A 15,760-nucleotide genomic window follows, 5' to 3' on the forward strand; every position below is an offset into this window, starting at 1 on the left:
CTCAATACTTTTCTGCAAGTGGACACACTGTAACACTTCCAGATGACAGAATGGAGCATTGGTAGAATGAAAATTGGTTAGCGAAAACAGTATTATTCTAATGGGAAACCTCTACAGTGCCTTACTGGCCATCGCTAGTCCCACACCGACCGCCTTAAGACTAATCACAAACTTCCCCTGGGAAAGGCGGTGCCCCATCGACTGAGCTATGGTACCGCGACCTATCAGCATACTGGCTACCCAAACACAGGTCAGATCTTGTTGAACAGGTAACCGTACGGAAAGAGTGCCAGTCCTGTGTTTTCACTCAAACTTCCGGTATGGCTCTTTTGGTTCCCACAGGAACCTAGTAACTTTATGGTGATATGTAATGATTTGCGCCACTACTTGAAGTTTTTTTTTGGGGGGGGGGAAGACCGAGTCCCCATGGTACGTCGGCCACGAACTGGCCTATTGTACCAGCCCCGGATGGCAGATGATGAATGTGGAGCAGTCGGTGGAATGAGAATTGGCAGAGGAAATCGATGTACTCGGAGAAAACCTGTCCCAATGCCACTTTGTCCACCACAAATCCCCCATAACTTTACCTGGGCTCGAACCCGGGCCGCCGCAGAGAAAACCGGCGAAAACTGACTTAGCTATGGCACTGACGCTTGATATTGTTCAGGATATTGATAATAATTATGATTATGATGATGATGATGCAACCTCTAACATGTTTTATACCAGTGGTTCCCAACCTGTTGTGGTGGTTCGTGAGGAAATTCCAGGGATATGGTGAGACCGCGAGAAAAAGTATATTTTAGTAATAAATTCAGCTGATATATCACTTTTTTCCCTTGGCACTACAGCCCCAGTGGGCCTAGCCCTACCTCCATGAACTTCTCCGTTCACTTCGGTTTTTCTAGATCTTAAACATTCGGTAGGACTCCTTGGGCTGGTGATCAGCCTTCGCAAGGCCTCTACTGTACACAAACACAGAAAAAAAACGCACACACACAAACTAAACATCCATGCCCTGACTAGATTCGAACCTACGATCCCGGTTTCCAAGCGAGCGAAGACAGTACATTCCTTAGACCGCTCGGCTACCGTGACCGGCTGATATACTACTTTAGCTTAATTATATCATCTCTCCTCTAAGCACCCTCCATAATTGTTAAATTGTTAAATAAGGTGAATAAATTTCAAAACTTGTCATTATTTTTCATCGACAAGTACGTAACATTGTGAAACATTTTCATTTTAACATTTTGAATGACCTACTCACAGTTTTGGCGCGTCACATAACTGAAAATTAGTGCAATAAAAATTGAAGAGAAGTGCGAAGTTTTGTGAATACCAAAAAAGCGGTATGTTGTCATAAAGTTAGGGAACCACAGTCCGGTTTTCGTCACACTCGAAGAATTCATCGGTTGCAGAACTCCAGAATTCTATGCTACCAGAATTAATACACTTGTTTCGTGTAGGCAGAAATAAGCAGATCATACTGATTCTTATTCTAATTCATAAATTTCATTCTAAGCTGAGATACACGTATTCTGCTTTAAATTTTATGATTATTTCTGCACAAACCCGATATTTAGCTAACAATTCTCGTTCCTATCCGGCCATTACTGAATAAACTGTGGACGCTATGTTCCTTGTTGGATATTACCATGTATACTCATGAATCATTTTATGCTAAAAGAAAGTACTAGCTGTCATATTTTCGTGTTTTTTTTTATAAATTTATTAAAATCCGTCGTTGTTTTCAACATCTAAAAAGTTTTACCAAGTCATAACGCCCTTCCCTTTCCAATTCTGCCGTTAAATATTATCATGATTTCTGTTTATGCTTTCCATTATACAACACAAAGCTTCGAAGCCAAGTCATCGAGTTATTGCGTACTGCAAGAGTCATCGTCTCTTGTGATTGCTAATTATTTCCACAAGTTATACAGTTGCTTTTGTAATCCTTTCATTGACTTCCTGCTGTTGCTTCAGTTCGCTTCTTTCATTATTTTTCTGTCAAAAGACAAACACAGTAACTTAAAAGGAGCCCAAGACAGAGTGACGTGTTTGTTATTATGCCGTAACATATTTTCGGAAAACGAATCACGTGAAGTGTATCATATTGATAATGGGTTGACGGATGAGAGGAGAGACGTAAAGGTCTTTCTTATTGGCGCTCTAGAATACTTCTGTTTCCTCTCGAACTTGTTCCATTATCGATAAAAAAAATTATGCATTTTCTGATTAGTATTCCTCCTTGGTACCTGGAATTTTTCGAAGATCGAATATCCTCATTGCTTTACCGTGGATTTGCCTAGTACCTCCTTGAAGTATAGTAAAAATTTCCCCAAATTAGTCATTATTGCTTCCTTCCTATTAGTCTCCCTTTATTACTGGTTGCCTTTACTGAGATTGTTCGTGTTAAAACGAGCGTGGTTCGATTCCCTGCGCAGTTCTGTTCTTCACAGCATTAAGACCGTTTCTAGTGCCCCCCCCCCATATCCCCTATCTATTTGGTACCAGAGAATCTTTCTCCGAAGTTAAAGCGGAGGGAACGTCGAACTTCCATAGAGCCTTGGGGCTGAAAATGCCTGGAAGTTACTGCAGCTCAAAAATAGGTCTTAGAAGCTGGTGTTACTTAATTAAGCACCAAGGAAAATTTACTCTTACCCCAGGAAAGTTCTTACGCTTTGGACATTTCACCTGAGAAATGTCCACGTGCACTTCTCAAGAAGAATCATTCTATCACATCTCATTCAATACTGCATAACTTCAGCAGTTACTATATCGTCATTAAACAACGAAAGAAATAAAACCTGATACGACAAGTAATTATGCTCATCAAACAACAGTTGGCCGGTCACGGCAGCCGAGCAGTCTAAGACGTGTAGTGTCATCGCTCGCTCGGAAGCCGGAATCGTGGGTTCGAATCCCACACAAGGCATCAATATTTGGTGTGTATATGTGTTTAGTTTGTGTTTGTGTTGTCCTGTGTTTAAAGGCCTTGCGACGAGCTGTAAAATGATCAGTGAAACTGAGAAATCAGCCCTGTGCTCCAAAGTGGGCGCAAGAGGAGGACGAGAGATAACATTGAAGCTTCTGTCTGTGACAGAGGAATGATTTCACCTGCACTGCCACCTTTGGCTGCTGGTGGTTTGTTGTTCTTCTTGTGAATTCCGGTCAAATTCCCTCCCGCCTCACACCCATTGGTGCTATGAGAGGTCACTCGGGGGTTGTAAATAGCAACCACGGCCTCTAAAAACCTCACCCCATTCAACAACGTGATCCGCTAGCCAAGTTGTTGACCAAGTTCCATTCCGCTTCGCGGTGGTCAAGTTCCTTCAACGACAAAGTTTCACATGGCGCTATCGTCTCTTTCCTCGAGATATATTTCACTCCGGTCTTCCCCCTCCTTCTTCTTTGAAAGTTCCTTTTTTCCTGGCCCGATACGCTAGGGAGACGCGTACGTGGCAGATTCTCCAGATTGCTACAAGCTGACTTTCAACTCATGTCTGACGCACACAAATATGCGGCCTCGGATTCGTATTCTGTATCAAAAGAATTCGAACCATCATTCCCTCATTTTAATTCATAGGAAGAATTCAAAAAATAGAATCTAATTGGAAAACCATGCAGTTGCTCAGCTAGTCAAGAATTCCCTGCCTTTATGAACATTTCCTGATAGTGTTTGCTACAAGACCAAATGAATCCAGTTACATTAGGTTTGTTAAGGAACCATTTTAAAATTATCTTTCTACCGTCCGAATTCATTCTGCTCTTAGCTTATTTGGCAGGCACGCGGCGGCGTACTTGGTTGAGGCACTATGCTACAAGCCAGAATGTCGTGGGTTCGATTCCAGATGAGGATATTGCATTTTTCCTAGTTTACTAATCCTTGCAGCAATACTATATCCCTGAGGTTGACTCAGCCCGTAAGAGAAATGAGTACCAAAAATCTTTCTGGGGGTAAAGAGCAGCCGGCGAGTAAGGCTGATATCACCTAAATCTGTTGGCCGACTGGCTAGAAAAATGTGGGAGCCTCGTCGTCTTACAACCCTAAAGGCCTTCACGGTCTGCTATAGGGATACATTTACCATATACCTTAGGTTATGTGTGGATGCAAATGGTCTATGCTGCCTTTCCAAGAATATTTGAACTTTTGTAGATTGAAAGATTTCTCCTCCATCTTTCATTGTGAATTTAGTCTGCATTCTGATGAAGAAACCTGAATACTATTAGCTCATAGTGCTTTTATTTCTGTGCCTATCTCTATACCAGCTTCCAGAAGAGCCTCCTGCGTTAGAAAATTAGTTTCCGTTCGCAAAGCAACATTTGCATTTCAGAGTATGCAACTGTATGTGAGGCTTGGATATTACAGGTGCCTCGTATCCTTTTTGCATAATCATCCTGTACTCCGTAATGTTGTTCAAGCATTGAATAAAGATTTCCTATTCAGACAAATCTTCTTCCATACGCCATCACACTTGTCTGAACAATGCCTGTGAAAAGAGAAAATTTAGTGCAAATTATTTGTTACGAATGTTTTCTTTTAAAATTAATTTGATGTTCCCAAAGCTGCCAATATCTAGCTTTGTATATCTCTCCTTCTCCTGTGGAAGTCACTCTTCTGAGAGAAATTAATGATACATATCAGGCGAAATCGATGACTGTAAGAAAATGGTTCGCGTGTAGAGTTTATTAAGGAACCAGAATAAAATGAACGTCGCGAAGCTTATAAAAGGCGAAAGTTGGCTTGAAAATATAACAAAAGGATTCTAGTTAAAAGAGGAAAAGAAAAGGTTGGGTGCAAGCACAGAAGATAGAGGTTAATTTAGGAGAAAGAAATATAATATAAAAGATGCACTGCGAAAGTTGCCTGTGGTATCATTACTCTCTTTGTACTGTGTTGTGGGGATATTTTTCTTTTTGCTCAAGAGGTCCAAATAAGTATCTCTCAAGTAAGAAAGAGATAGTGGTAAGGAGAAGGGGCAATACAACTCAGTAACGAGTGTAATTTAATCTAAGAGAACAGTTACAAATAAGTGTAGAAAGATACGTACTTTTTCTCCTTTGGCAGCGTTGGAGTATATGAAAATTGAATTTTAGAAATCTTGGTCTCGGAATTTGATAATTGAAAGTACATCCTCATGAATCTTTACTCAAAATTATGTTCATACTGCTGTGTTTCTTGAGGCACGAATCTTGCTTACATACTTAGTTCGTACCTCACAGGAAACATGTCGCTTCTATTTACAGAGAAAAATTGGTTTAAGTTGTTTAAAAAAATAATGAAACTTTATTCTGAGAATCACAGGAAACATATATAAATAGTCGTGTGAGAAAAATTATGAGTTTCAATAATAAGGCAGAATGCAAAATCGCCACTTCGTAACGTTATAAAACTTTTATTAAACATCGAATTTTCCTATATTTATTGGTCAAACATGTTCCCTGATACTTTTCTAGGGCATTGGTCTTCGAAAGCTTCAACATTTGAAAACTATAATTCTGTTTATATTCTGTCAACAAATAACAAAACCACTAACATTTTTCTGTAAGAAGATCAAGAAATTTCAAATTCGATTGAATTCTACTGAAAGAAGGTGCCCTGTTAGAGGACACATCTGAAGTGACGAGTTTTCCCTGTCACTGTCGCAATCTTCAGACATCTGACTGAGATACTTTACTAATCGATGCATGGCAACAGAATTGAAGCCCGCCACTTATGCGCCACTTTACATCTACAGAGGAGTGCGTAACATTTTAATCCTTCATTAAAACTTCGCCGTTAATGGTAGCCTAGTTATCTGAGGCATGAACTGTCTTCCCTCGTTCGGACGCTGATATCGTGAATTCGAATTCCACTCAGGGTATGGATATTTGGTGTTTGTATGAGTTCATTCTGTGGTTGTGTTGTCCTATGTTTAGGTAGAGGCCTTGCGACTAGCTGATCACTCGTCCAGGGAGTCCTACCATCTGTAAAATGATCAAATGAAAAAGAAAACCTTGACTACGTAAGGTATAAGAGGAATAAATAAAAAGAATTAAAACCTTCTGTGGCTATCAGGAGTGGCAGCTGGTTAAAGATAAGAGACCTTTGAGAAACCACCTCTTTCGCGATCGTCAAGCTCTGACGATTCTGAAAGTTTTGTCATTTGTAATCAGCTGTTATGACTGAGAGCATGAGAAGGTTACATTAACATTATCAGTCGTGGAAGCTTCAGACTGTCTTGCGTTGATCTTACGACCTTACATTCTTACTGAATAAGTAGCCAAGGATCCTACTTATATTACCATTCTTCTAGGCAATATTAAAAAATGTACATATCATTTGAATATTGGCAAAGAACAACAGAAACATTGTTATATGAATTTATTAGAACGTGTCCAAACTACTACAATTTAATTTACATATAAACCTAGCATAGATGATTACGTAAATAATTGGAAGGGACTTCCGAATTTCATTATAAAAATATTTCAAAAAATGAAATTTGATGCTCTGTACACAAATATGGGCTCATAAACACAACTCTCTGCTTATGCAATAAATGTACCAGCCACACTGGACGGAACTCTTTTATCGTTTTATAACTTGCTATTTCTGATGAAATCCTCTTAGACAAATTCAACTGTATTATGACACAAGGACTACTTTTTTTATTCAGAGATAAGTTCATATTTCCTATATTCAGTGCTAGTACATCGCCGTTCAATAAATAGCCTTCCATAAGAGAACTATTATTGGCCACTTGCTTTCGATATGCTCCGTAAAAGAATTCGTTTTGTTGATCGCAATAAGCCGCAAATTTCATTTGAGAACACTGGGATGGAGATGTAACCCGGTACATTATTGTTTGCCGTGCCATAACCGTACCAATATCAATAGAGGGTCTCATAAGAGTGGTTATTGAATGTCTGCACGTACACAGTTCGAGACGAGAGAGCGTTACGACGTAAGGAAGTTCGTATTTTTATTATAGGAAATAAAGGCAAATATGGTACCATAAGACAAAATCCTTATACGTGTTTGTCATTACGTGCATTTTGTATTCTCAGAACGCTGTCTTAATCATCTAATTATTTGTATAAGCGAGAAAGATAATGTCACATGTGGGCCGTTTCTATGACAACAGAGGAATGTCCGTAAACATTCTCATGGCAACGAATACAGGCAACAATAGAAGAACTGTCGTTTCTCTGCGACGGTCGGTAAACACGCCCATTAAGAACTTGACAACAATATAGGGGAATCTGTGTTTTCTATGTGGTCCGCTCCAAGCAAAGGCACGGAACAATAGGACGTCTAATGCCAAGCAATGAAGCTGTAAACACGCATCCTTAACAAAAGAAGACGGTGCTTTTCGTTGGGTCCGTGCAGAGGAGTTATCTTGAAGGCAATCGGCACTATGAATCAGTTCTCGGTAGGAGATAGCCACGGGAAGTTCACAGTAGAACAAGAATTAGAAGAAGACTTAACGTGTTATCTGAAGATTTTATGTGTGCTGTAGTGTAATGATACCTGGAGCGTAACAGTTATGGTTTCTGTGTTAAGATCCGCTGCCAGGAGACGACTAGTGAAGACGGAGAATCCTAGTGCGTGTGCAACGTTGAACGGAAAAGGTGTAAATCAGCGGTAGCGCCCTATTGCCTGTATATAAGAGAGAATGTGACCGAAATGCAAATAGATCTAATCATCAGATCTAGAACCCGTTATTTTCGTCACGCATACCACCATACACATGGCAATATTTAAGAAACGCGTTTTTTTTTCCATCATGTGAATATTTAGACAAATTAAAAAAAAATAATTTCTTACAGGGCAAAGAAGCAGCCGCTCCTCATAATATGATTTTTGTTACAATAAGTGAATTCCGTTGTTTATCGTGACATTGTTATGGACACACTTCCCGATGACAAAAGAGCACTAAAAGAACAGAAGAATGAAACATCACGCATCTTGTACATCGCAATGCCGCCATGATACCAGTAATTATCCGCTTTGCGTTAAATGGTGTTCAGGCAACAGAATATCTGTGGATGTAAATCGCTTTACGCACTACGAAATTAATTTATGGTCTCCTGGTAACGATGCCAGAGACGGAGGGACTGAAGCGTGTTATACTGTGATTAACTGAGCACCACGTCATGAGATTGAAAGGGGGGGAGGGTGTATAGCTCTGCTATTCTTGACCTAGGTCACTAGATAGGGTAAACGGTCAGCTTCATGCTTCAGCAGCCTTACTCCCGGGGAATGAGCCCCAGAATCCACTGTATAATGGGTTGGTTGAACTCCAGAGCCAGTTATGGTGCTGTGGAGTAGAGTAAATATCTTTTCCCTGCCGGGAATCGAACCCCAGTTGTTCAGCCCTTGTCCTGTCTCTATACTAGCCGAGCTATCCGGGCTCCTCAGGATGTAATACTATGGAATTAAAAAATAGATGTGTTCATTTGGTATTCATTTATCTTTAGAAATATAACGCGAAGTATTATCTACCGATCAGCTATGTGAAGATGGAACCATCACGGGTAGTTTCGGAGACTGACTCGATCTTCCAACGGCTGATCATCGGAGAAGACTGCATTGCATACAGTCGCCCTAAAATCTTAAATCCGTGCTTAGAAATCTGGGGGTCTCCCTTCCGAGTACTGTTAACTATAAGTACCTTAAGATCTAAAAGTTTGTGACGATGGTAAATTGCTACAAGTAATGTGTTTTTGGACATTATCCATCGTCTTGTCTATTTTTAAAACAGGACGGGTTTTTAAAAATAGACAAGATGATGGACAATGTCCAAAAACACATTACTTGTTGTAAGTACCTTGTAAGAGACGAAGATTTCCTTGTGCCTTAGCAATTAAGCACAACGCCATAAAGACGTGTTGGGCAGTGAAGTGACAGCCCCATTCTTCTTGACCTCTGCACTAGACTGAGACGAGTGATCAACTGCACGCCCTTCCCGCTTTAATCCAGGGAAAAGAACCCGCGGTTCCTTGTGGATATAAGGTTAGGGGAGGGCGCCAGAGCCAGTCTGTACAATGCAGAAAAACTTGCCCCGGTCTAGACTCGAACCCCAAACTTTTAACCTATAGCTGATTGCTGCTCTGGTCAGAGGATCTGCTGGTACCGATGTCCGTGTTTCTTCCATTTTTGACGACACCTCCCAGTTTCTTAGATCATATTACCATACCGAAGTTGATGCTTACATGGTCTCGTCTTGTTACTCCAGCTAATGGCGTCAGAGATCTAAATATTGACGCTTCAGTGTATCGTTTCTGTGATTTACCGAGCATTCGTTGCCATAGAATACTGTTGATTTACTGAAAAAACAATTTGAAACCTCAGAAATATTTTTTCTCCCGTTTTATTTTCAAAGTCCCTTCTTAATATTCTATTTTTAATTGTAATATAATAGAGACTGCTCAATTTCTTCTTGTGTTCTGTTGACAATTAAATTCCTTATGTATTGTTCTGTCCAAGATGCAAATTGCTGGATAATTTCTTTGGAACTTGCGTTGCTGTAGTAACTCGTATCGACGCTTTCATTTTGAAACACTACCTAACATGTTTCTGTTTAGGCTTGAGAAAACTACAATATACAGTGTGTTCCTCTTTCCGTCTCAGTCTCCCAAGATTAATGTTGAGATAGGTCACATTTCCTGAATTAAAATACTCACTGCATGATAATACTCTCACTTCATTTTTATGTACCAAACCTCTCAAGTCGCAACAGTGTTGTTTAAAATCCAAGAACCAATCTCCGAAAGCCTCAGTAGAGATACCCAGTCAACTGTCGGTATATGACCGCTGTACCTAATGAATGCAAATGGGGAGCTAATAACATGCTAACATTGCATGTTCCTTACCATAAATCACATATTTGATAGGTAGATATAAATGTCCGAGACTTCACACAAATGTTCGTAAAAAGCCTTTTTTTTTACGGTGAGGAGTTGTTACCGCCACGCCCAACCCTAAAGCTAGAGGACCACTCCTTGTCGGCTGTCCGCGGCTGCTTATTCAATATATATGCAGCTACCCTCCATACCTGGAGGCTGTCTCCTACACCCGCAACCTGAGGACGCGCCATGCCGTGGTTACAAGGGACCCACCTGCACAATTAGCAGCCTCTCAAGAAGGGCTCAGCTCCATTAATGAGTGAGTGATACAAATGTCGCTCTGCATACCTCACCAATTAAGTAATAATGCTTATATACTAAAATACGTAATTCGTAGGACATGAAACATATTAACCATTAGGTGATTTGCAATATGGTATTCTTACGATTCATCGAATATTAATTGTTAAGTTTACTTGTTCATATCACACACAAAATTCAACAAATATTTTAGTTGAATCATGGATTATAAATACGCTTAATTAACTTTATTAAAGTTCATAATCTACTAAGTGTTCTTAGCAAAGTCCACATCAATGCCGACGAGCGGGTAGATGTGGCGACAGCGCTGAAACTTTTGTTAGAGATGAGATCGATTCGATTCTCGATAGGAGCAGTGGTTGTCCTGACTGTTGTATCCCCTGGTTTCCTCACTCCCACCAGGCAAAACCAGGGACAGTATTCCAATTATGCTTCTTTCCAAATTTATCCTATCAATCGTATATTTATCACCGTACCACTCGGCGCTGTACAGTTTAGCTAATGACGGGTTCGTAAAATAAACTACACAAAATAACAAATTTCTCCAATTTTTTTTTACGTTTCTACGAAATCAGTTATTGATGTGCACGTACGTCTACCAATATTATACTCCTGTAATAATATGTATGAATACTATATACCAAAATCTAGCTGTGAACAATACACCATATTTCAGACATGCCAACATCACATGCACCATGTTAATGCACGATTATGTTGCACGCATCCATTGACGTCTGTCTGATGTATTGGATGTGGGATTAATTCATATGTCAGATATTCTGCATAATACATTACATTCAAATAATCCCTGGCTAGATCCCGTCCTCTGACGGAAGAAAACTACGCAAAAACATAAACTTCCCATTATGTGGTTTGTGCAGACCAGCAGAAACGTAAAATTCTAACCTGTTGGAAATACGTACATGTTGGCTGAGGAAATACTGACATTATAACTTTCAAAATAATAGACCGCATTACCACAATGACAGTTCATTCATTCATTGTGCTATTATTTAATGACGCTGTCAGTATCTACGTTATTCATTCATTCATCAGTGGCTCTACAGCCCTTTGTTGGGCCCTGGGCTCTTCTTCAGTTACGCAATCTTTTTTACACAGACTGTAGAACTCCTTGGACGAGTGGTCAGCCCGGCGCAATGCCGCTACCTACACACAGGAAAACATAAACACAGAATAAATTCATACACAGACATACATATCTTGAGTGGGATTCTAACCCACGATCTCAGTGTTCTAGCGAGGGAAGACAGTTCATACCTTAGACAGCGCGGCCACTGTGATCTGCAGAGAGAAAGGATGGTTACTGGAAAAAGAACAATACCGAAAATAAAGGATAATGTAAATATTTTATTGAAATTGCCGGTATGCTTGAGGGACAACGGGGCAGCATACACATATGCTGTAGTCCGAACAGATGTGTACATACGCGTGATTAATCGACTGTGCTAGCAGTCCGAGACGCCCGAGTTGACGCGAGAAGCATCTGTCTCTCCCGCCGAGACGGTTCAACGATTTCCGGGAAGCTCTCAGCCGATCGCACTGTACAATCAGTTAACTAAGCCCGTAGGGTTTATATTCGCATTACATGACGTTTTTCGTCACATACATTTTGGTCCAAAATTGTTCCTCTCTGTTACATTCTGATCACCTAACGACGTTTATTGATAATTTTAATGCGATTAGACCTATTTCTCCTGGACGAACTTGTGTGGCATTAATTAACACTGGGTAAGGTAATGGAATGTGTAAGGTTTTATCAAATGTTATATGTAATATTAACATCATACTTCGAGCAAATTATAATTTGGGTACCAGGCCAGTTGAGAGTAATCATTATTTTTATGCAGAGAGATATTGGGTTTTCGGACTATATCCATGGTCCTTGTTTTAAGATAACTAAGAAAAACACGACGTTTCGGAAACTGGATCTGTTTCCGTCCTCAGGTGAGGGAAAACACCTATTCTGTTGGGTCCCTTAGAAAGAGCTAGCCTCAATCCAGTGATTGAGGTAGATGACGTCATATGAGTGCACATTGCAGTAGGCTTAATAGGTCCAAGTTGTTATTGCGATATTTGAAATGTGTTCTCTCGAACCAAAGATTGGGCTACCTTTCAAAAATGAATAACAGCTCTACAACACATGTTCTTCAATTCCATGACTACCGTACTCATTATTTTCAAGAAAATTATCTTCAGTTCTTGGAGGAAAGGCACTTTCCTCCGACGTAATTGAACAGTCATATGTGACAACTGGTTATACCTACTGCAGTGAATGTAAAAAATTCTATCCCCTGCGATGTTAGGATGTAGAAGATTCTTGTTTGTTTCGTTGCTTTCTCTGTTTACAATTCGACCCTGAAAATGGATTCATTATCTTCTTCCGAAACATCTATAAACAACTATTAGACTACATGGCATCACATCCCAGAAGCTTGTTCCCTGAGACAGCTACCTTCATAATATAGAATTTGTGATTTTATTTAATTAAATAATATGAGGAAACAGAAATTAATTAATAAATTATAATTCACATAGTACAACTGAACAACAAATTAATCTACTGAAATAAAACTAGTGACATTTATGTTAAGTAGAAGTGGAAAATATGTAGTTGAGATACGATGAAGGCAAACGTCACGTAGCTCGCCATTTTTAAATTAAAATTATGGGTGTGGACTCTCATTGCACTGCGATGCAGAGTCTTAAAGTCTCTCACATCAGGCCAGCAAACATGACCCCTTTTCCTAGAAGACACGGTAATTACAACAGCCATAAAAACTTCAAGTTTGCAGACACGTGTACAAAGTTACAGACGAAAAAGAACTGCCTCAGAGGATGTGTCAAGACTTTGTGTGGAATATGTCAACCACGCAATTTAATATGCCCTTGCATTTAAGAGAACCTACAATACAAGCTCGAAGAAATCTGGCTGAATTTAACATAGAATAACTGAGAAATATTTCATGGTTTGGTTATAATTCCTTTCAGATCCGCGATCCAATTTAGTCTTTTAATTAATTTTGCTTACCCAATGTCAATCCCAAACGTTGTATAGGAGACGTTCACGGCTCTTAACTGCAACGACACAACTTGACTGAGAAATTTGGTTCAGTACTTCGGATCTTTATTCGGGAGCATACCAGTTTGAATCTCGGGTGGGGCCGTCATTATATCTAGAGTTTTTTTTTTTTGCGGTTTTCCTCAATCGCTGCAAATAAAACGGGGACGGTGCCCAAAACTAGGACATGACCGCTCTTTTCCATGATTTTTCAATTGCTTATTCAATAATTGTCTTACCATTCAACTCTATGTAGTCTGCGCTACTGGCAGCTTCGTTAAATTTAATAATTAGACACGATTTCTTCAGGCCTGGCTTCATCTCTGCTTGTACTCTCTGCCATTGCAAAGCCAACCTCTCCATGTGCGATACATTAGAACAAAGACTGATTCAATATTTACAAAATATAAAAAGAAAAATCTGCTGGTCTTTGTTGACCTGTATTTTTTCTCATATGCCACTGATGTCAACTTGAAAATGATATACATTTTTGCTTGAAAAGTCGCTGTTAATTATTGAATGCCGAACAACAATACCATCCGTTCCACCAGTAAAGCGGGCTTCTGTAAAATCGATACTTCGTTGCTGGGTCCCTAGTTCGTGCACCGTTACTCATATTCTCCTGAAGATGCCGCTTATGCAGAACTATTTAGGTGATGACCTCCATAAATTACTAAAATTAATCAGAATCGTTGAAGCCTTTTCCAAGAAATTTCCAGTTTCCTTTCTTGAGGCTCATTTGAAAGAACAATATTTTTGAACCTATAACGTTCATGTTCCCATTGCACCGACCTGTAACATCCTAACATCATTACAATCAGGTTCTAGTGAGAATTACATACATACATGTATATATACAGACATATATATTGCTGCGCATAGACCGTTGCTAAGAAGTGACTCTGTAAACAATGGCCGTTACTAGATAAAAAATACACGCACACAACGATAGAATGATATTTTCTATGAGGTCCGCAACGCGACCGTTGCTATGCAAGGCACTCTACACATCCCTCTATAACAATACATGGGCCTTTTTCTGCGTGGTCCGTGCCGGGAAGCCATCTTGAAGACAATTGGCGCTGCAGTTTAGTTCAGTTCAGAGTTCAGGTTTAGAGTGTTAACCAGAGAACAGCGGAGTGACTACGGAAGCTGAAGAATCTCCATTGTTAAGATTCGTTATCAGGAAACGGCTGGTGAAAACATTGCAGATGAATAGCTAATGTGAGGAGTTGTCACCAAGTGAAGGCTAGTAAAAGCCGACTGAGAAGACTTAGTGTGGAATCAGCAATAATATTACAGTTATTTGTTTTTACGACCTGTACGTGGTCAATAAATCTATTCACCAATCCATACCCCGACTACATTCACCCCTAAATTCTGACAATTTATACAAACAATAACACCCACATACATCATACCTGCATACATACAGACATACATATATGTATACACATTCAGGCACACAGAGAAAGAGACGACAGTCCAAAAGCAGTTTTGCTTAGTAAAAGGGATGCTTAAGACGTTGAAATTGCAACGAAGGATTCAGACTATTACATACATTTAGTTGATAAATCCACGGCAGGGTTGGAGAGGACTGACTCCATTTTCAAAGTTCTACTGCGGGTAAAATTCTATCAAACAGCATCGCATGCTACAGAGAAATCTTTCGTGAAAGGAAGAATCAATCGATTCGGCAAACTTCATCGTTGTCTTATTCAAAGGAATTGCCACAGTCACCGCAACCTTCAGCAACCACCACCCTGATCAGTCAGCAACCATCAACATCGAGGCAAGAACCTCCATCATCAAAAAGATTAAGACTCGCTGAAAGCTCAGATGATGGTTAGCATTTTTGGGCAACAAAGTATTTTTCATTAAAGTATGAACATTATGTTTTTAGATACATTGCTATTGCACACTTAATCGACTGTAGTATAGTGTAAATATAACTTTTATATGCTTTGGGAAACCAAAATATGTGTGTCACTTGATTTATTGCTGTGATCTGAAACCGAAACTACAATAATCCGAGGTACACCTGTACTGATTTCTCAGGCAGGAGACAAAGTAACAACATGAAAAAAGTATGAAATTCGTCAGTTTCTGGGTCACTGTATGGAGTTCCTCACTGAATAATGTTTATCTTTGTCTTACCTCTCTGTCTTTCTTACCTTCTGAGATCCTTATCAACCATCGTTTGAGATTTGCTTCATGACTCTGTCAGTATCAATGTTATATAGCGCCGAATGATAGGATGAATGATGAAAGATCTGGAAGGAAGTGGTAGTCGTCTAATTTTGATTCTGTGCTTGAATTTGGCTGGAGGGACTCGCGAAAACCATGATTAACCTCGTTGTCCCAGCCAAAGTTCGAAAGGAACATCTCCCGAATATAAGTCTGCATCATTACCGCTACGTCATCCGGATTGCTCAATCATCGTCATCATCATCAGCAGCAGCAGCATCACCAATAGCTTTCTATTTCCAAACATATGATATCACAATGAGGATGTTGTTACTC

This window comes from Cryptotermes secundus, unplaced genomic scaffold (genome assembly GCF_002891405.2).
Source record: "Cryptotermes secundus unplaced genomic scaffold, Csec_1.0 scaffold634, whole genome shotgun sequence".
Classification (NCBI taxonomy): Eukaryota; Metazoa; Arthropoda; class Insecta; order Blattodea; family Kalotermitidae; genus Cryptotermes; species Cryptotermes secundus.